This window comes from Rhododendron vialii, chromosome 9a (assembly GCF_030253575.1).
Source record: "Rhododendron vialii isolate Sample 1 chromosome 9a, ASM3025357v1".
Taxonomy (NCBI): domain Eukaryota; kingdom Viridiplantae; phylum Streptophyta; class Magnoliopsida; order Ericales; family Ericaceae; genus Rhododendron; species Rhododendron vialii.
In genome coordinates, this window is record NC_080565.1 from 3,269,413 (window position 1) to 3,276,702 (window position 7,290).

Consider the following 7,290-nt stretch of genomic DNA (forward strand, 5'->3'; position numbering starts at 1 on the left):
AAATTTAAGTGTGTCATATAATTAGATATTGTCGTGGACTCGTGAGCTTTTTTTCAAAAAAGAACTAAATTGATTTGATTGGCGATGTGATTGCCGGCACGAGCATAACACGACTTAAAATGGCACGGCCGACACGATTAAGCAAACAGGCTGTGATGGCTCGACACGATTGAAAAATGACATTGCACGGCATGACACGATTTAAGAAAATGGGGCGTTACAGCACGACACGATTGGCAAACGGCACAGAACAATTTAAGTAAATAGGCCGGCACGACACGATACGACACGATTTGAGTAAATACTATAAATAGGCCGGTACGGCACGGCACGGCACAAAACACGATTAGTACAAAGTTAAACGGGCCGGGCCGGCATGACACGACACATTTGACACCTCTAGATGAGTTTTTGAAAATTTCTCTCCATTTTTTCCCCTACAATACAAGTATATCTAAAGCTTTAAAACTAAGAGAACAAAAGCTAAGAGCATTTCCAATCCACCTCTATTTCTCCAAAATAGAGGATGGATGTGACACATTTAGGGAAGATTTTATAATTTATTCTCTTTTTTCTTCACTTTTTGTAATTTTTGGGAGAATTTTTGAGGGACCCACAGTCCTTTTTAGAGTTTGGTCCTCCAAAAATAGATTTGGTCCTCTAAAAATGGAGGATCAAAAGTAAATTTGGAGTACAAAATTCCTCCAAAACTTTAAAAAGGGCGATGGGTCTTTCTAAGATTCTCCCAAAAAGTACAAAAAGTGAAGGAAAAATGGAATAAATTACAAAATCTCCCCTCAATGTGTTACGTCCATTCTATATTTTGGAGGAAATGAAGATGGATTGGAGATGCTCTAATTGGACGCTTGCCATAAATTTTCCAATTTTTCTAATTGTGCCCCTCAATTGGGGAGCCACTGGTTTAGGCACCGAGGGTGTTTTCGTCTATTCGCCTCATGTGAAGAACGTGGGCTAGATCAAGCCACGTCTCTGCTTTTGCCTTTTTCTTTCCTTCGTCTGGTTTGGGACAGATAGCAGAGAGATTGAGAGAGAGTGAGAGAGAGGAGAACGAGAGAAGAAGAAGCCTAGGCAACGGACGGTGACGTGTGTGGATGGTTCCCGGTCGTTGATCGGTGGTAGTTGTTGCTGTCAGAAGAAACGAGTGTGGGGATCTAAACCTGTGGAGTCGTATATCCTTAATAGCTATCTTCTGCGGTGCTGCTTCCTCTCTCTCCGAGTTCTCTGTTTGCATGTGTCCGGGTTCTCTCCCTGTTTGCTGAGCGACGACAAGTAACTGTTCGGGTTTATTCCTTGCTTGAGTTTGGTTGATTTGATTTGCTATGTTGAGCTACAGGTGTCTTCGCCGCGTTTTTTTTGGGGGTAATGGCTTTGCTGTTTTCTCTGTCATTAGGTGGTATTTGTTTGGGGTTTTCCCTTTTGCGGCTCCCCCCGTTCATGTGCGAGCATTAATGCCGATGGGCGATGGTGTGTCACTTGACTTCCCTTTTTTCGCCGTCGCTACTCACCGGAGTTAGCAACTGCGCCACCACCCCCCCCCCCCCCAAACGCACACGCACATATCCAACACCGCCCACCAAGGTAAAATAAAATTGCGCGGTGGGGCTAGAAATACTTAAAAGAAGGGGCATAAAATCCCTGCTTTGCGTTAGATGTGCTTTTCATTGTTCTCTTATGCATTGTCCATCTTACTTTTTAAAGAGTTTTGTGCGTGTGTGGACTGTTTTCCTTTGCAGCTATATTTCTCTTGCTCATTAGTGGCAGCTGCTTTCTTCGGAAACAACAAAATATTAATAAGAAACTTGGTAAAGTACATCAACTGGAGGAGAGGGGAGGAGAATCCAACCAACTGTTGGACAAAACACTTGAGGAGGGCGAAGTCCAAAAACACCTGAGATCGGAGGCCCCAACTCCTAATGGCCCTAAAATGCCCACATCGACAAATACATCTCAAAAAAAAGAGGGCCAAATGGCTTAAAAATGCTGAGACATAACTGTAAATAGCTCAAACACCTGTGGGCCAGGCCTGAAACCTAAATGCCCAAGCCTGGCCCAACACCTAACATAACCCATTCCGAGACAGAAAAACAAACACCTGTGCATAAATATTTGTGCTATCATTTTCCTGCTCCATGGTGGTTCTTATGCAATTGGGAAAATCTTATAGAGTTGCTAAATTGCTACCCTGCCATCTGAGTAGATATTGTTTGTTCTAACTCTATCTCCTTCTTTTCTTCTGCGCTTTCTGCCTAAGTATAGTTATTCTGACCACTTTACTGGTTTTAGGCCATGCGTTTGCTGTTTCCTTTTAGTGCATTTATTGTGTTTTCTTTGGTTGGTGTTTGGGGTAGGGAGTTGGTTAAGTTGCTGCGGCTTCTTTGGGCTTATGTGTTTTGCTCTTTATTAGGTCCATAGTGGAGACTTTGTGTATCATTTCTTCCGCATTAACTTTTCCTCAAATTTATTTATTGTCCTCTTTATTCTCCTGATGGTATAGTTTGTTCTAATCTGTTTTGTCTCCACCAGCTTATGCAAGTATTTGCCTATTTTTGTCGACCAGTTATGTGTGCCCAAGTTAGTCAAGACAAACATATATAGGTCGAAGATGGTCATTCTATAGGCCTTTCCAAAATTTAAAAGTGTTGTTTATCGTAGCTTTTGTGTTTTTACTCACTTTAAAGTACAGGCCTTTTAGGCGCCATATTTTTACTAAATTGTACTCTAAGTTAGTATGCATTTTTAGCAATGCATACAGTCCCTCAATCTAACATTTTCATTTGTACATGTGTACCAAAATTAGGCCATTACGGAACTTAAATTAAGCGCAATAGATTTTTACTCAAGCGAGCACCAAATATCTGTTAAGTTAGTTGAATTCTGTTGTTAAAGGTGTAGTTACAAGTGACCGTCAATGCACAGTAGCCATTGCATATGAAGTAGCAAAATAAAAGGGCAGATAGGCGTTTCCTTTTAAATGAATGATGGATTATTTTTATATTACTCTTTCCCATTTTTTTAGAACAGATTAGTGGAAATTCAAATGAATATTCCCCCTTATTCAACAATCAACTAACCTTTAGTTATTCTTCTTTGTTTGTAAGCTCAGAGCTAATTTAAATATAATTACGTACTTGTTCAAAAGCACAAGCACTTATGTGCCATCAACGTTACCTTCGGGAAAGGAATTAAGGTACTAAGTATAGTCTAGACAGAGCTAATCTAGATGCCAAAAAGTTACCAAATGACAAGTGCAAAGTTTTTTTTGCAAGAACCCTTAACAGAGGGTTTTTATGCCATCCATTCATTTGGTGTCAACTTTGTTGTGACTTGCCTATTTCCTCAATTCTTGTGTCTTTCATAGCTTGAGTTTATATTATTTTTGTTACTTAAATATTTTGGGCTCTTTCGTAATTTTTGTTGTGTTTGTCATAACTGTGACAGAATGGTGGTCCATGCGCCGTTTGTCCGTTGAGATTTAGAACGGGATGCTTCTTCCAAAAAACCCAAGAGCAGGCATTTATTTTCTCGAAACAACTCAGGGTCAAAGGGTACATTGTGTTGTTATTTCTGGGGAAGGAAACCACATGACTTATAAACCTTTTGATGGTTTCCTCCAATGTTTTAAAAACTGGCCCGGACTGGCCTGTCGAACCGGTTGGCCCGCCAACCGGCCCATTGTCCGGTTTGGGTTGACCACAAAACCGCTACTATTAGAGAACCGATCTATTTTAGGAGAACCGTCTCAAATTTCCAGTTCAACCGGTGAACCGGCGGAACCGTTCCCGTTTTGAAGACCCAGCCCGTTCAAATTTTAAACTATAGCCCGCGTTGAACAAGACAGCTGTTTTGAACTCGAGGGCAGCGCTCGGTATTTATAACAAAACAGAAGGCTTCTGCTTGGGTTTGCAACCGATGGGGGATTGGGAATTCAACATTTGTGCCTGTTCTTCACTTTCTCTCACTTTTCCAACTAGACCATGATGCTATACATGGTATTCCTTAAGGAAAAGAGATTGACCTCAACAATATTACACATATATATTTGCAAAAATACCTGTGATTGTTCACAAAAGACCAACTATGATAAAAATTTATCAAATTGATGTTTAATTTTGTGGTATAGTTGATAGTTCAAAATATATAGTACTTTGCTATATATATATATATATATATATATATATATACAGTCGGGTTCCGGTAAGGGATCCCGCATTTTTTTAAAATGCGGGACTCCCCTTCCCGATTGAATTTCGATGATCCGAGCCGCTCAAAGTGATCAGAACGTGATTTTAAGGGTCTCCGCGAGAAATCAGCAAAAAAAATGACCGGGAAGGGCTTCATCCGAGCAGTTTTCATTGAACGGTTCAAAAAAAACTGCTCGGATGAAGCCCTTCCCGGTCATTTTTTTTGCTGATTTCTCGTGGGGACCCTTAAAATCACGTTCTGCACACATTGAACGGTTCGGATTTTCAAAATTTGATCGGGAAATGAAAGTCCCTCATTTTAAAAAAATGAGGGATCCCTCACTTGATAATTTGTGTATATATATATATATATATACAGTTATTTTCAAATAAAGAGGTCCTTATTTTAGTTAAAATAAGGACCTCCTCATTTCTCTCATTTTCCGATGGAATTTTGATGATCCGAGCTGCTCAATGTGTTCAGAACGTGATTTTAAGGGTACCCGCGAGAAATCGGCAAAAAAAATGACCGGGAAGGGCTTGATTTGAGCAGTTTTTATTTGAACCGTTTGATAAAAACATAACAAAAACTGCTCGAATGAAACCCTTATCGGTTTTATTTTTTTTGCTGATTTCTCGCGGGTACTCTTAAAATCACGTTCTGAATATATTGAGCGGCTCGGATCATCAAAATTTGATCGGGAAAGGGAGGTCCTTATTTTATTAAAATAAGGTGGTTCTTAGGAGAAGGGAGTCTTCGTTTTAGTTAAAATGCGGACCTTCTCATTTCTCCCATTTTTCGATCGAGTTTTGATGATCCAATCTGCTCAATGTGTTCAGAACGTGATTTTAAGGGTACCCGCGAGAAATCGGCAAAAAAAATGACTGGCAAAGGCTTCATCCGAGTAGTTTTTGTTTGAACCGTTCGATAAAAAACAAACAAAAACTGCTCGGATGAAACTCTTCTCGGTCATTTTTTTTGCTGATTTTTCGCGGGTACCCTTAAAATCACGTTCTGAACACATTGAGCGGCTCGGATCATCGAAATTCAATCGGAAAAGGGAGGTCTGCATTTTATTAAAATGAGGTGGTCCTTACGGGAGACGGACTGTAGACGGGAGGGTGGTGAGTATTGATGACAGCGTCAAGCTTGAACCCGACTTGGCTGTTGCAATGTTGCGTGGTGTCGCTCTTCCTTGGGACATGGAAAGGGTGCCATAGGACTTACAGTCGAGCTTGATTCACGCGAGTGCCTATCTTGTTCAGGTTTGTCAAACTTCAAGTTTTTGATGTTGCCTTCTTTTCCCGAGTCTACAAATTTCTTTGTTTCATGCAGGCTTGTCAGGCTCTTCTTCATGCTTCCAATAAAGCCGAGCTTATCACTGCTGAGAGGTCACGCTATCGTGATGACTTGAAGACCGAGCGTGAACGCGTGAAGTCTTTGAAGGCAAGCTTGAAGGTAGTAAAGGCCCGCGTTGTCGAGCTAGAAAAGGAGAGAGATGGAGCCGAGGAAAAATTGAAGAAGGCCGAACGTGATCTTGGAAGAGTCTTGAGAAGGGAGAAGCGAAAAATGAAGGAAGTGGATGAGAAGGCTTATCAAGCCGGCTTCGATCGAGCAGGGGCTGAGCATATTAGAGATGCCCGAAAAATGGTGAACGAGGAGGTTGAGAAGCGGGTGCCTGTTGCTTATAGGAAAGGCTACAAGGATGGCGTAGCTGCTGCTGCCCGCGCTCTTCAGCTTGAGTCTAGTTCGAACCTGTACAAGTCTATTCCAGCAGCAGTCGTTCCCGACATTGTCTTGCCATATACGGATGAAGAGTGTGCACTGCTTCCACCCGAGGAGTTCTCGAGAGTGAAGAAGATATTGAAGATGTTTCTGGGGATGATGCCGAGGGTGAAGATGTGGCCACCATGCAGGGTGCTGGCGAGGTCGGGAATGAGAGGGTTGATGAAGGTGCTGAGAAGGTGACTGGGGAGGCTGATCAGGAACCAGTAAATGTTGACAAAAATGCCGAGGTTGGAACTGACGCTGCTGAAGATGCTGCTCAAGTTTAAACTGGAGATTTACCCCCTTTTCCTTTGTTTTTGTTGTTTTTGTACTTGAACTTGGAATTTTTTGTTGGGCTGGGCGGCTCCGAGCTTGGCAGATGTAATAGTTTTTGAGCGTGAACGCCAGACGATATATTTGTTTTCTTTTTAATGAATGACTTTGACTTCTATGTTTGCAATGTATCAGCTTTGTCGAGCTTTGATTGATTTTTCTCATGCCTTTAAATTTAAAAGGCTTACTTTGTTTGGATGGTAGATATCTATGGCCTCCACTTTGGTCTGGGTTCGGCCAAATATTAAAATATTGGCCAATGTAGGAATTGGTTTGTCTATTGTGGGATAATTGCCGAGCCTTGACCAAAGTATGGAGGTAAAAATAGACTTGAGCCGGTTGGTCACCGTAAGTTAGATAGGAGCCCCCTGCATGAGATTGGGGCTCGGCCAATGGCGCTAGCCACTTGTCAGGGTATAAGGGTCTTGGAATGTTAACTGTTTGTGGGTGGTTGCTTACCGAGCTGTGAGTGTAACTGTGCATTGGCTGACCTTGCTGTCATGCCAAGCTGAACCGAATCCTAATTTACAAAGGTGATGTGTCTTTAGGCTCGGTGGACCATATGTCCGATTTTTACTTTTTTGGGCGGTTATAGTGGCCGAAGCAGGGGTGTAAAAGCCGTTTGTGGGTGTGACGGAAGTCAACGTTTGTGCTTGGCGGAGTATACCGAGTGTGATTTTTATATTTGAGGAAGATAAGTAAAAATTTGCAGAGGATATTGATTGCCAAACAAGATACTTTCTTTGACTTGGGAAACGTGAAATACAAGTTGAATGTGAAGATTTTGGCCGAAGCAAACATAAAGAAATTGACAATGTAGTGGCCGAAGCCAATGTTGTCATAAGAAAGCTTAAGAAGATAAAAAAAAAACAGGATAGTTAGTAGCTGAACATGAGGCACACTGTTGGTATTTTAAATTACATGTATGCCTTCTTTAGATTCTGTGCGTTTCACGAGTTGGTAACGACTTTCCCAGTCATGTCCTCG

General features: G+C 41.6%; 1 long non-coding RNA gene across 1 annotated transcript; it reads left to right on the forward strand.

Moving 5' to 3' along the window:
* Positions 1–862: 862 nt before the first annotated feature.
* LOC131301977 (uncharacterized) lies at positions 863–4,069 on the forward strand. Its single transcript, XR_009191493.1, has 2 exons — positions 863–1,290; positions 2,914–4,069. It is a non-coding gene; the product is annotated as an uncharacterized LOC131301977 (long non-coding RNA).
* Positions 4,070–7,290: the final 3,221 nt, after the last annotated feature.